At 43.5% G+C, this 12,868-nt stretch overlaps 1 protein-coding gene and 1 long non-coding RNA gene across 4 annotated transcripts in view; both read right to left on the bottom strand.

The window, feature by feature from the left end:
• Window positions 1–12,227, bottom strand: part of SEMA3D (semaphorin 3D) — a 134,353-nt gene extending 122,126 nt beyond the window's left edge. The window contains exon 1 of one of the 3 annotated variants that reach the window (XM_021539566.2): window positions 12,057–12,227. The gene's annotated coding sequence lies outside the window, so the exon portion shown is untranslated. Of the gene's footprint in view, window positions 1–10,031; window positions 10,853–11,659; window positions 11,790–12,056 lie in introns of those variants that run through there. The other 2 variants (XM_021539570.3, XM_021539567.2) reach the window with 2 other exon arrangements.
• LOC144246283 (uncharacterized) lies at window positions 243–2,216 on the bottom strand. The gene is made up of 2 exons (XR_013339957.1): window positions 2,098–2,216; window positions 243–417 (listed from the first exon to the last, which is right to left on the bottom strand). It is a non-coding gene; the product is annotated as an uncharacterized LOC144246283 (long non-coding RNA).
• Window positions 12,228–12,868: the final 641 nt, after the last annotated feature.

Genomic DNA, 12,868 nt, shown 5'->3' on the forward strand with positions numbered 1-12,868 from the left:
TAATAGTACATAGCACAGTAGCAGTTCTTGGGATGTTGCTAGTCTATGTAAGAACTGCTTTAAGGAAACAGGAGAAATGGGAGCTCTTTTGTGTAGTTAGATATTAATAAAAGATTTCCTGAATGTTTTACAAGAAATAAAAGGAAGAAAACACAAATTCTTGAGGTGGTTTATATAATTGTTTGAAAAGAGCATTTCAGCAAACACATTCAGTAAAGACATTTTTTCCCCCTTAAAATCAAGCTGAGTTGACTTTATTTGATCTTTATATTCTTAAGACAACATTTATCTTGCCTAATTCCAACCATCTAAAACTCAGGCATTGTCTTGGCTCCCTCCAGAGAATGTGGAGACAGGCACTGCCAAGTTAATTCATCCCCTGGCTAGATACTGCTTTGCCCCTGGGAGCACCTCATCCTGTACAGAAAAGAGAGGAAGATTAGGTGACCATCTCACACTTCAGACAAGTGAAATAAATCCCATCTTAATTAGCTTTTCTACTCACTGTACTTGCATTGTTACAATATCTGAACATCCATACTTTCCAAACCTGTAATTCTCACTCTTTTTCTATGATAAATGGTAATTTTTACTTATTTACACATACAGCTGACGAAGGTAGAGGCCAAGTTCTAGCCCAGCAAAGGTATTTATCTAGTTAATTGTCTAAATTAGGTGTTTTTCAATCAGCTGACAAATACTCAGTGATGTAGACAAAGCAGAGGCAGTTGGGTGCCCTTAGGAATTTGCTAGGATGTAACCAGAATTGACTTGCCTTAAGGACATGTGTCATGGAATTAACCCCAGGTCTCCTGAGCTGCTGTCCTAACCTTTAGAATGTCCTAAGCATCAAGCAAATCCTCTGCTGTTTTTTGAATGAAACTTTTGAAGTATTTACAGTCATGTCTTCTTTGACAAACTCTTAACAAGCTATGCACACTCAAAGCCTTTCATTCTTCCTCATAAATCAAATCTGATTCCAAGCCTCCCTTCTCACTTTTACTCATTTTCTCTAGCTATCCTTAGATCTTAGCAGAAAGAGCACAGTGAGGCCAAAATTCCAGGATTTTTTACGTGTTACTGTGATACAACTAAACATAGTAACACCAGCACAGAGTTGGAACTTGCACTAAAATCAGTGAAAATACTGCATTCACTTCAGAGTTCTACTGTGGCATGCAGCTTCTGAGCACTCTGCCTCCCAGCACAGTGCACTGACACCAGGTCTCTTCACTTAGAGAAGTACCACAGACCAAGATCTTAAAATTTAAATACTTGGGGCAGGTCAGCATGAGAGTCCAGACCCAGTAAATGTGAATTAGCAGCACACTGGCTGCTCTACAATCACATCACACAGAAGTGTGTACTAGAAGGAAGCAACTTCCTTAATTAGGAAGCAATTTTACTTAATTTGAACAGCAGCCTTAGGGCAGACAGCCTGTGACAGGACATGCAGTCAGTGTGAGGAGATACCACTCTGTACACTGTTATTCCAGTTGAACAGTGGCTGACTCCCACGTGTAGACAACCTTTATCAGTCCAGAGCAGGCTTCAGCACTGGGTGATATGTGCTTCTCAGAATAATCTTGGGGAGAACTGCTGGATGCTGAGCATGTCCTCTGACTTGCCTTGAACTTGCACCTGGGCTGCAATATGGGTCAATTTATAAAACAGACTCTGTTCCTTTCATCTGGAAAGATTTTTTTTTTGTAATTATCTCATTAAAGTGAAACAGAAAAACCAGTTTCTGTAGAGAGAGAGGTGTCAGCCCCATACCATTCAAGCAAATGACAAGATAAAAACACTGTTTCTGGTACAAGTGCAGTTCCCCCCTTCTAGGATAGCTGCCTTGATCTCTAACTAATCAAAACAACCCCATATCAACCTTGAATTATCACAGTCTAACCACGTTCTGTTTTCAGAAACCAGGAGCACAGGGTATGGACAACTCGTGGGAAACAAACAGGTGAAGCACCATGCATCTTTCAAGAAAGCTACTGAAGTAATTATAAAAGGCTTTTCAGACTTCTGGTTATTAGAGGGATATTTGATCATCTCCTGCATTTTAACTAGACCCCCAAAGCATTACACAGTTACCCTTAAATTGAATCCAGTAGCTTGTTTGTGGACTAGCTCTTATTATCCAAATAAGATTCAGTTTCTGGGGATATCAGGAAAGCAAGATTCTGCAACATCCTTTGCATGGGACTGCCTTGTCCATCTTCTGAAACAGAAAAAGTTAAATCTCCTAAACCAATATGAGAAAGTTCTGCCCCATCAGCCAGCTTCAGAACGAGGAAACATGTTTGTTCTGTGTCAGGGTTTCCAACCTGTCTTGCAAACCACTAGAGGAACAAATTACTCCAGACTTTTACACACAGCAGAGAATCCCACACAGCACCATATCTTGGTAGGGGAATGAAGAGTAAGTGCTTAGGCAAACACTGCCAAAACCTCAAATGCCTATTTTGGAACTTTCTCCCAGCCTAACAGAAAAGCAGAAGGTGGAAATGACTGCTATACAAGAAAAGATACCCATGGGACTGAGGTCACATCTTCAACTTGAGATGTCCAAAAAGAGCTCTGAGCAATTGCTGCAGCCTCCACAGCATAGCTGGGTTTTCCTTCTGAGCCATGGCACACACAGGCCAAGCCTGGGAAGATTTCTAGAATATAAGGGCAGCTCAGACCAGATCCCACTGGTGAGATCTTGTAAAACAACATGGAAAAAAGCTACTGATCTTCTAGGAGAGAATACTGGAGACACAGACTGAGGATTCTGAATCCTGAGCACAAGGCCCACGGAGTCTTGGTGGCTCTTCAGAAAAAACTGCTCATTGTCAGTCACTAATTTATCCCTCCTCCATCAGCACCTTTTCAGCTTTTCTAGCTGCTTCTGCTCACACCTCTTCTCCCATGTGGCTCAAACCAGAATGAGGGGAATCAGCACAATTTAAACAAGGTCATGCTTTCCAAGCATCAAACCAGTATTTTGCTGAGAAAAGAATGAAAACAAATTGTACACTGCCTACTGCAAGGCCTTGTGAGATTCCCCCAGGGCCACCACAACAGACCACTGTAATCTCTGCTGATGCTTGCACTGAAGATAACAATGCTGCTTGTTATCAAATCCACTGTGTCCCAGCTATTCTGGCCTTACACACTATTTATCTTATAAAGATGAGTGCAGCACTTTATAGACTGTCTAATAGTTTATTTTGGAGATGTCAAATCCCACTTTCCATTGTGTCATGTTGAATTCCTGGATGGAAAATAAAACACAACAAATCCACATACATTCCAAAATGCTTTTCTCACATTACTTCAGTGGCATTTACCTTGTTTGTAGGGAAAGGAAGGAAGGAAAGCACAGAAAGGATGGAAAGTACTTTTATTTTTTTTTAACACCATTTAGTAGAACAGATTTTATTGCCCATAAATAATGGTTGTAACCTAGGATAAGAATAGAAGTAAAGCCTGTCTTCACTAAGAAAATGACTATCTATATTTCATCACTGACCAACTGCAGAACAGCTGTGCCTGTGATATCAATGTTATCACAAAGGAATTTCTACCATTGTCGTGAAAACCTGGCACAAGACCCGAAATCTGTCTGAATTCTCTCCATTTCACAGTTTAACACCCCACATGTCAGATTGCCAGAGCAGAGTACCCCTGGGGAGTGAGAGATTTTCATCATGTCACGGCCGTTTCTGGGAATTGACAGGATACAGGAGAACGATGCCCGAAGCTTTTACAAAAGCACAAAAGAGAGTTTAACTGTAGGAAGGAGATGAAATTTCAGAGGGGAGCTTGGAAGCAGGAGCAGATTGTCCTGTGACTTGAAACCACCTGGAGAACTGCTGCCACTAAAAGGTAACGATGGTTAATTCCTCTTAGGAAAGACCAAGCCCGTGTACCACAGGACATGCTGGCAGTACCACAGACACAGTGGGAAAAAAAAAGGATAAACCACACAGAATCTCACCTTGGCTTTTAAATGGAAGACAATTGCATTCTGCTTTTTTGTTTTTTCTCTTGCTTTGAAAGCAGATGTTTGGAATTGAGGCAAACTCCCTGCACTGTTTGCTGTGCACATTTTCTGCTTTTCTGTCAGGCTGTGAAAAGCCAGAGAAATGGGCACTGGAGCTTTCAGTAGTGTATTGTGCTTCAGTATTCATTCTTCATCCTTACACATCAATGTACAACAGCAACAAATAGAGAAATAAACCAATCCTTCCATCATTCCATCACTTAAGGAGCCAAAGCACAGTAACTCATCTTTCACCAAGTAGGAAGGATTTGATTTTAAGTACCATTGAGGAGATAACTGTCTGTGTTACGACTTTCATAATGGTGCTCCTGTTGCCATTTAGGAAAGTAATGAGCTGTAGCAAAGTCACAGGAAGCAAAGGACACAGGAGCTTCAGTCTCCTGAGGACAGCAAAGCAATTTATCTCTACTTAAAAGTGTAAAATTCTTTAGGGAAATTAAAAAAAAAAAAAAAAAAAAACCAAAAAAAACAACAAAACACCAACGTTAAAACCAAATCACAGACAAGTGAATTTATAGACAAATATCTTAAGAAAATCAGCCCATTTCCCCCTTCACATAAATTTTATTATGTGAGTTTAATCAATCTTCAGCTTAAGCAGTTTATAATTATTTTATTTAAGGAATAAAAGCCATGTGAAAACTCCCTTAACTTCACTGCAAGTTGCACAGGTTCTTGGGGTGTTATACTGGAGAAGGTATTTCTTTGCCATAAATCCATTTTTTACTTTCTTTCCCAGCTGAGGCAGCTTTATGAGATGAAATATATCTGCTTTTTTGTAGATGTCACTAGAGGACTCTAAACACCAATCATAACTCCAAAACAAACCTGTATGCTGCAAACAGTATTACCCAGGACATTCATCTTAAAAAGACAGGCTGCACAGAGGAGCACAGATAAATGCACCTTTTCTTTTCTAGAAAGAGCACCTAAAAGACCCTTGGGCTTGAACAATGTTAGTAACTTCCTTAGACGCACCAATTCTCTTGCTTTTGTTTTTCCTCAGTTAGGTGGGAGTGACATTTCAAAAATTACATCAAGTTAGCTTTTCCTTAAATCCTTCAAAGCTTTGAGTTCAATTTGCAAAATAATAAACTGAGTCTTAAAATAAACACCTTGGATTTTATGAGGTCCGAAAAACCCTTCACTTCTGACAAGATTACAGATTGTACAAAACATCAGATCAACTGACTACAATGATTCAGACTGTAGTTATGTAAAGCATCCTCAACTATTAAAATAGTTTTAGGGAAAAATCAGATTAATAACAGAGATTTATGATATTAAATCACTCTTCAGTCAGCCAAGTTCAGCCTTAAAGATCAGGGTAAAACTGTTCTTTTGCTGTTTCCAGGCTTTACATGTAGCCACCCCTGCCCACAGCACCTGGGACACAGGGTGCAGACACAACAGAGCTGGGACTACTCAGAAACAGATAAAAGTGCTCAGATACAGGCTCAGAAACACCTGCAGAGCTGGCATGGGCTCCAGGTGTGCCCAGGTCTCACAGACTGACAGGAGAAGATCCCTCTCTCCCAACACCTTCCATCCAGCAGCTCCAGGGCTGGCACGCTCCTTTGGGAACAGGTAGGATTGGTCTCCTAATGATTCATTCAATGTAGTTCAGTACCAGGTAGGAAATATCAACACTGATAGCAAAACCTTAATTGGGGCAGATCCAGAAAAAGAAGTGTTATCCCTGGAAGATGGTGCAGCAGCTGTGCAAAGCCAGTCTCTTTCTGCTGGGCCAGCCAATGGAGCACTCACAAAAATGTGGAACTGAGGTGGCTGAGAAAGCCATGCTCAACACCAGCAACAGCACTGCTCTGACCCACACTTAGGAAAAACCCCTTCCAGGCCACCTCAGCACCTGAGCCACTGAAATATTTTTATACAATTTCGTTTTGATTTCAAATATTGGCAGAAGTAAAAGACTGACCCTACTCACATCAGTCTGTTGTGAGAGCTCAGTGCTCAGGATCCCAAATGAGTCCCATGCAGGGGGCTTGGAAACTGATGATCTTGAAGGTCCCTTCCAACCCAAACCATTTTATGGTTCTATGATGTCTGACAGGCCCCTCCTGATGCTACTGAAGCATAGCTAATAAATTAATAAAAGCTTCTCCAAATGAGAAAAGGCCCACTGCTTTTAACTAATGACTATATAAACACAAGTGACAAATTTGTTCCTGTGTCTTCTCTGATTTCTATTGAATAAATAATGGATCTTCAGAGAAATACAACAAATGATCACTCCATTACTAGGACACAGTATAGTAGCAGCTTTGAAGATTTATTCATGTTCTTAATAAATGTTTTCCAGCACCCACTTAAAAAAGGGGAAATAACACATGAAATTAAGTAAAATATTTATGTAAAGGTAATTTATATGCAGATGGAACCTTTTTTCACAAGGTAAGAGAATGGATATGAGAATGCTACATTTTGCAAAGCTACAGATTATTAAATCTAGATAACTTTACAGTTAGAGCTGTTCTTACTGTAAATCTTGGAGAAAAGGAGCTGCACTTGCAATACCCTAATACTACTACTCATTGCCCTTTATTTTATTTCCCTCTCTCAAAGTGGAGCCCTCTGGTACCCAAGGATATTATGAGCATTTTTCCTTTATTACACTGTGCTAAAGCCTTTTAGTATAAGCCTTCATAAAACCTCACACATATGCATTATAAAATACAGGGAATAAGTTCCATATGAAAAAGTCATAATATTTCTTGTTATTATTTTTTAGCAGAGATTCTGACATTAAGCATGAGAGCAACAGACATTGTTTTAATTCTTCATTGTGGAAGGGGAAAAAAATCAACTTTTTGTTTTTGGTTCAGAAAGAATTTTTTACATACTCTCTCTTTGCAGTCTGCCCTTGAAAAACCAAAAAAGGATTTTAGACGGACAAAAAGTAACCACAATTATATGGAGTGTGTCATTGATAAATTCCAGGGGAATACAACAGGCTAGGTAGGCACATACCATTAGATCTAGCTGTTCAAAATCTTAAAATTCTAGCCAAAATAAAGCTGGACTATTTGACCACACCAGCCCTCAAGACTGCACTTAACTTTTAAAAGGCTCAATCTCACTCTAGGCTTAGACTTTGAGAAAGCAGCTCTTTCAAGAGAGCATTTTACACAGCAGCCTATCTTTAAACATGTGCTTAAGTCTCTTGAAGTCACTAAGTACAGACAGGCTGAGAACAGGCCCAAATCTTTCATTTTATGACAGCCTTAGATTTGTATAATTTTAGTTAATCCTAGGCTTTCTGTTCCCAGTGCATTTAGGCATGAGTTATGCTGACACAAGATGAGATCAGACTTGGTGCTGCAGTGTCTTCAGGAATTTTGGAAGAGGCTGTTCCAGGAAAATTTGTAACTTCTCTTCTGCCCACCCCCTTGGAATAAGAAAAAAATAAGAAAGCAACAACAACCCAGCACGTCACTGAAGTATGTTTAGATGTTACAGAGGTTTTAGCCTCTCTTTTGCTACATGACATCTGCTTCCTGCAAGTCTCCTGATTCTCTGACCAAACTAAATTGGAAACAGTTTAATTATGGTTATTTATTTTGCTTTTAAACTGACCACATTATAAGAAAAAGCTCACACAACTCTTCTGTTTATAGTAGCACAGGAAGAAAAATATGCAAAGATGTACAAAAAAGGATAAGTGTTACTGAAAGCTGAGTAACACAGTGTGAAATCCATGCAGAGCAGAATTACAGGTCTCCATGCACATATAAGCTCTAATGCATGAATCTGTCTTTAGCCACATATGTTCTGAGACATTTAGGATTTGTCCTGAAAACTTAAATTTGAAAATAAATGTCTCTAATGGCCTGTGCTGAGTCTGACCAAAGAAACTGTTAGGGAAACTCTCAGGTACCAACAGAGCTTTGAAAATTAATCACATTTTCCAATTACGTTGTGGGGAAGTGCAATGACTTATTTAATGCCAGTATAATGTCCCAGGCTTAAACTACCACACCCTTCACACTGATAGTCAATCGAGTCAATGATTCAACCCAGCTGGGAACCCAGGTTCTTCTTGGCTTACTGTTATCTCTTCTGCCCATTAGGTTATGTGACTTCCATAAGTTATTTTGCAGTTCCCGTTTAAAGAAAATAAATCCACATGATGCTGCTAAACGCTGCCTCCCAGCTGTAATGCAAAGTGGAATTTTGGACCACAGCATTGCTTCCTGACTCATCCTGGATCCCCTCCATGTGACGTTGGATCCATCTAAGCTGGGGAGAGCAGAATAGAAGAGCTCTGGTTTTTCTTCTTTTTGATTTTTTTCTTTTTTCTATCACCCACTGTCAGATAACACGTGCATGTTCTCGCAGCATGTCTCCAGAACATGGAAAAAGACCAACAATACCAGAGAGGGGCCTTTCTGAATACACAAGGGTAGAAAGAAGAAGATAAAAGGGCTAAAGATTTATACAGGGATTATTTAAATAATGACTCACTGCCATTGCTAAGTTTATAAAATATATAAAACCCAGACAGAAATGTTGGGGCAGGGGGAAACTGTTGAGAAGTGCGACAAAGGTGCAGGACTATAAAAAAGTTAAAAATAGCACACCCATGGAGCAAAATTTCCTTCACACCTAAATACAGCCACTGGACTTCACATCTCATGCACATGGCTTTACTGTGAGCTTCTCTGCTGCCTGTTTGCAGCTGGAGAGAATCCAGCAAGCCAGGAAAACAAACACACGGCACGTTCCCTGCGTCTATCTGATTTAATGGCATTTTGCACACACCTTTGGCTCTCTCCAGGGGTTAAAAAGACAAAGGGCCAAGCACAGCTCCGGCAATCCCGCAGGCTGCCCTGCCAAGAGAGCGCGGTGGGAAAGCCTGCTTAACCAGCCCCAAAGGATTCCCTCATGGAGGAAACCTCAAAGAGCACAGAGGTGGCTCACTGGCCAATTCCAGCACCAGGGGTTTTAGCCAAAGAAATCCTGGCATGTGCTGGGAATTCAGCTGATTCCCAGCTGATGAATCAGCCTCCCTGGATCCACAGGTGACCAGCATGTTAGTGACACACAGTGGAGCGACATCTGAGATTACAGCTGCTGCATTTTTAACAGCAAAAAGAATGAGAGGAAAAACAAAACAGGAATTAAAAAAAGAATCCAGAAAGACATCATTATTTTGGCCACCCTGAGTTAACAGCAGGCTCACAGGGTGACTCCAGTGTTTATGGCTTTCTGCCAGTTAAACTGTAAAAATCCTGATTGTGTGGGACATTCACTCCTCTGCTTGTTTTGTGACATGGAAGAGGCTGAGCATATATATCCCTTCTGCTAGGATCAAAATAAGGACAGGTGCTGTTTGGAGTGTTTCATCCTTTGCCTTTGCTTTTCAATATCTTGCTTTTCAATATCTTGCTTTTTACATGGTTAGCTGCTTAATTTTCATTACATAATCTCTAAGTAATAAAGATGTAGTATCCTCAAACACTTAAAAGGGTTATTTCCCAATGAACAGCATCTATTTCCATTTAACACTCCAGCTTAATTAAAACTTTTCCCTCCCCAAGGCTTTGTTTCATTTAATTCAATTGCAAAATCCCAGTAGAATGTCCAGGCTGCAGCACAATCTGCGTAATGAACACAGTGGTATCTGCAGTGAAAACATCACCTCTCAGAAAACAAAACAAAAATAAAAAACAACATTGGGAAGCAGAGTAAGATCAGAGCAATTACGCAATTACAGTGTTTTGGAAGGTTGGTTGGTGGCACAACCTGCAGTTGGAAAAGAATCAGGCAGAGGCCATTTCTTGGGAGAGGGGTCAAAAAGAGGTATCAGTCTTCTGGGGATCTGACTGTAGCTACTCACCAAGAGAAAGCTGAGGGCAGGAATACAACTTGAAATTATATCTTTCTCATATGAGTCACCTTACTCTGCACTACTGAAAGGAACTTCTCCCTTCTTGGCATTATTGAAAGCACCTACCAGCTTTTGTAATAGAAGTCATTCTTGTGTTTTCAGACACAGCAGAGACTGGTGAAGTTGCTATTTCCATTTCTGGTTAAAGCACTCAATGGGCAGAGCCCACACAGTGACTGTAGGAGACTTGGATTCACAGCACTTCTGCCTGGTCTAGAGCACAACTCCCAGTGCTCCCTAATGGGAGCCTGTTCTGCTGCCCACACCCTGAGAATCCCTGCTGATCGATCCAGTCCTGAGGAGAGGGAAAGCAAATTTAGTTCCTGGATCTCAAGCTAGTCTGGATGTCTTAGCCAAAATAAAGTTCAACTAAAAGTGAAGCCAAGCTGCTTAGCCTGATCAAGGCGAAAATGCTTCAATTTATGAGACATCTCAGAGCAGGACTTGTCTTGGAAATTTTAAGAAAAAGAGGTGTGGCACCTGCAGAATTTGGATATCTCTGTCTAACAGTAGGTTTACAATTATGGATTAAAATACCCCTATTTCTCTTTAGAAGACTATTTAGACATCCAACTTTCACAGAAGACTTTGACCCTTTCTTGCAGATGACGTGCTTTTCTGGATCAAGCCCATAATAACCTAAATTAACTAATTAAAAGGCAAAGATGAAAAATCACATCAATTATACTAATGAGGACTTGGAAAATAGTATAGAGGTAGTATGCCATTTGCATTAAACACCTCCAAATGGTAAATAGTGTAATCAGGTCTCTTTACTCGTCCCCCAGATTTGCAAGTAAAAGAGAGAAAGTGACATGAGGAATTGTAATTCCTCAAGTGCTTGCCTGCATCTTCCTGGCCTCTGTCAGAGACGCGGACACAATGTGAACTGCTGCTTTCTCAGCCTCTGGACCCACTTATCTCTATTATTCTTGGACAAGTTGTCCCAATTCAAATCAAAGCGAAGCTCTTTCTGAGGAAACATAGGTGGCTGCCCTGTGCTCCTGCAGCACAGTCACCGATTACCTAACGCGCTCAGGAATGTTTCCCTTCTACAAGCAACAGCTTTCATTTTGCAATATTCGCTGCAAAACAAGGAGGGACGAAGCAACTCGCACCCTGTGAGTTCCTTCACAAAGTGAAGTGGCGGTGTTCCCTGTGAGCAGGCGAACGATCTCCCTTCGGCTGCAGCCCGGCCAGCCAGGTGCGCTGCGCTCCCAGCGATGGGCGCGCTCAGCAGTCGCGCTCACCGCGATGCTGGAGGACTGTGTGGAAAGGAAGGAATTCTGCCACCGCTCCAGCAAGCAACAGTTCTGCTGAGGAGCATGGGCTGATCATGCCCTGCTGCCTTCCCGGAGCCCGGAGCTACCTCTGCGGAGCAGGAGCAGGGGTGCCGGGCTGAGCGCACCAACTCTTCTCCCATCCCACAGCCTCTACGCTCCGCTCCCCAAAACTATCTCCTCCTGTCCCTTCACTCCCAAGCCCAGCCCTTTCCTAAGCCAGCCCCATCTCCCCGCTGACAGCGAGGCAGGTGGCCCGGGGGCCGCCAGGTGCCGGCACCGCTCCGCTCCTGCCGGGGCAGCGCCCGGGGCAGAGGCGAGCGGAGGGTCCGGACAGGCCGAGGGGACCGCAGGCAGCTCCCCGCACCGCCCTCCACCCTCCCAGCGCCGCGGAGCCGCGGGGCCGGCCGGTACCTGCCGGGGCCGGAGCGCGGCGGGGCCGGGGCCGCGCCGGGCCGGTGTCGGAGGCGTTGCGAGCGCGGCGGCTCCTCCCCGGCGGCGGCGGCGGCGGAGGGTCTCGCTCCTTCTGCGCCGAGTGTCAGACTTTCCCCCGGCCGCCCTCCCTCCATCCCGCCACCCCTTTCCACTCCCTCGCACGCACATGCACACCCCTCCAGCAAATGGGCTGCCGCCTGAGAGTGCGCCTGTGTGTCCGGGAGTGTGTCAGCCGGCGCAGGCACACCCCTGCTCGCACCCGCCGGGCGGGCTGAGCACGCCAGCACCGGCAGTGGCAGCGATGTGCCCACCCGGGCACCCGCAGCCCGTGTGCCTTCCCTGGGCCACAGCCTCTCCGGCGGTGCCCATCACACACCTGCGAGCTCGCACAGGAGCATCCCGAGCCCGGGATCGCCGTGCGCTCCTCCTCCACGTGGCTAAGGCAGCCTCAGGTCCGCTCACGGTGTTCCATGACACATTCCCTCTGGGACGGAACGGCAGCACACTGGCTTGTAGACTGAGTAAACAAAGCCAGCTCGCCACACTCACGATAAGTGCCCGGAGCTCAGGGCTGGTGCGCATTTAAGAGTTTCTACGCACATTCTGTGTGCAGAACTGTAGCTGCCAGGGACGCATCTGCCCTGGCATTTATTTGTTTTGCCCCCGGAATGTGCTACATTGGTGTTTCTCCAGCTTTCCCATGTTGCAGACCACTTCCTAAGAGAGAATTTCTCTCCTGGACCAGCCCACTCCCACACCAAACCATTCTCTCCAACATATTTCCTCTGCGGCTGCCCGAGGAAGAGCCTTCCTGCCCACAGGCTGAGAGCCACTGCACACATGGCACAGACAGTATCACACACTTCCAGACAGGACACACTGGGGTTCTTTCAAGAGCTGTGTTTCCTTCAGTGAAGGGCTCAGATTGAAAGTCTTCAGCTGGCAGCTCAGTTGTGGAACAGACCCCGACTGTTGCTCCCGTCAAATAACATCAGAACCAAGGGAGTCCAGAGAAATATATTGGAGTTTCCACTCTGTAACTCACCTCAGCAGAACTTCATCTTCACCTACCATTCACACTGAAGTCAGATGGGTGGTCTGGGTATACTGAACAGGAGCTAAAAAAGAGGAGGTTTTTAGGTTCACCAAAAGTCAACTTTACATCTTTTTTACATGAGTTTTTTAAAC

The sequence above is a fragment of the Lonchura striata genome, chromosome 5, assembly GCF_046129695.1.
Source record: "Lonchura striata isolate bLonStr1 chromosome 5, bLonStr1.mat, whole genome shotgun sequence".
NCBI classification, from domain to species: Eukaryota; Metazoa; Chordata; class Aves; order Passeriformes; family Estrildidae; genus Lonchura; species Lonchura striata.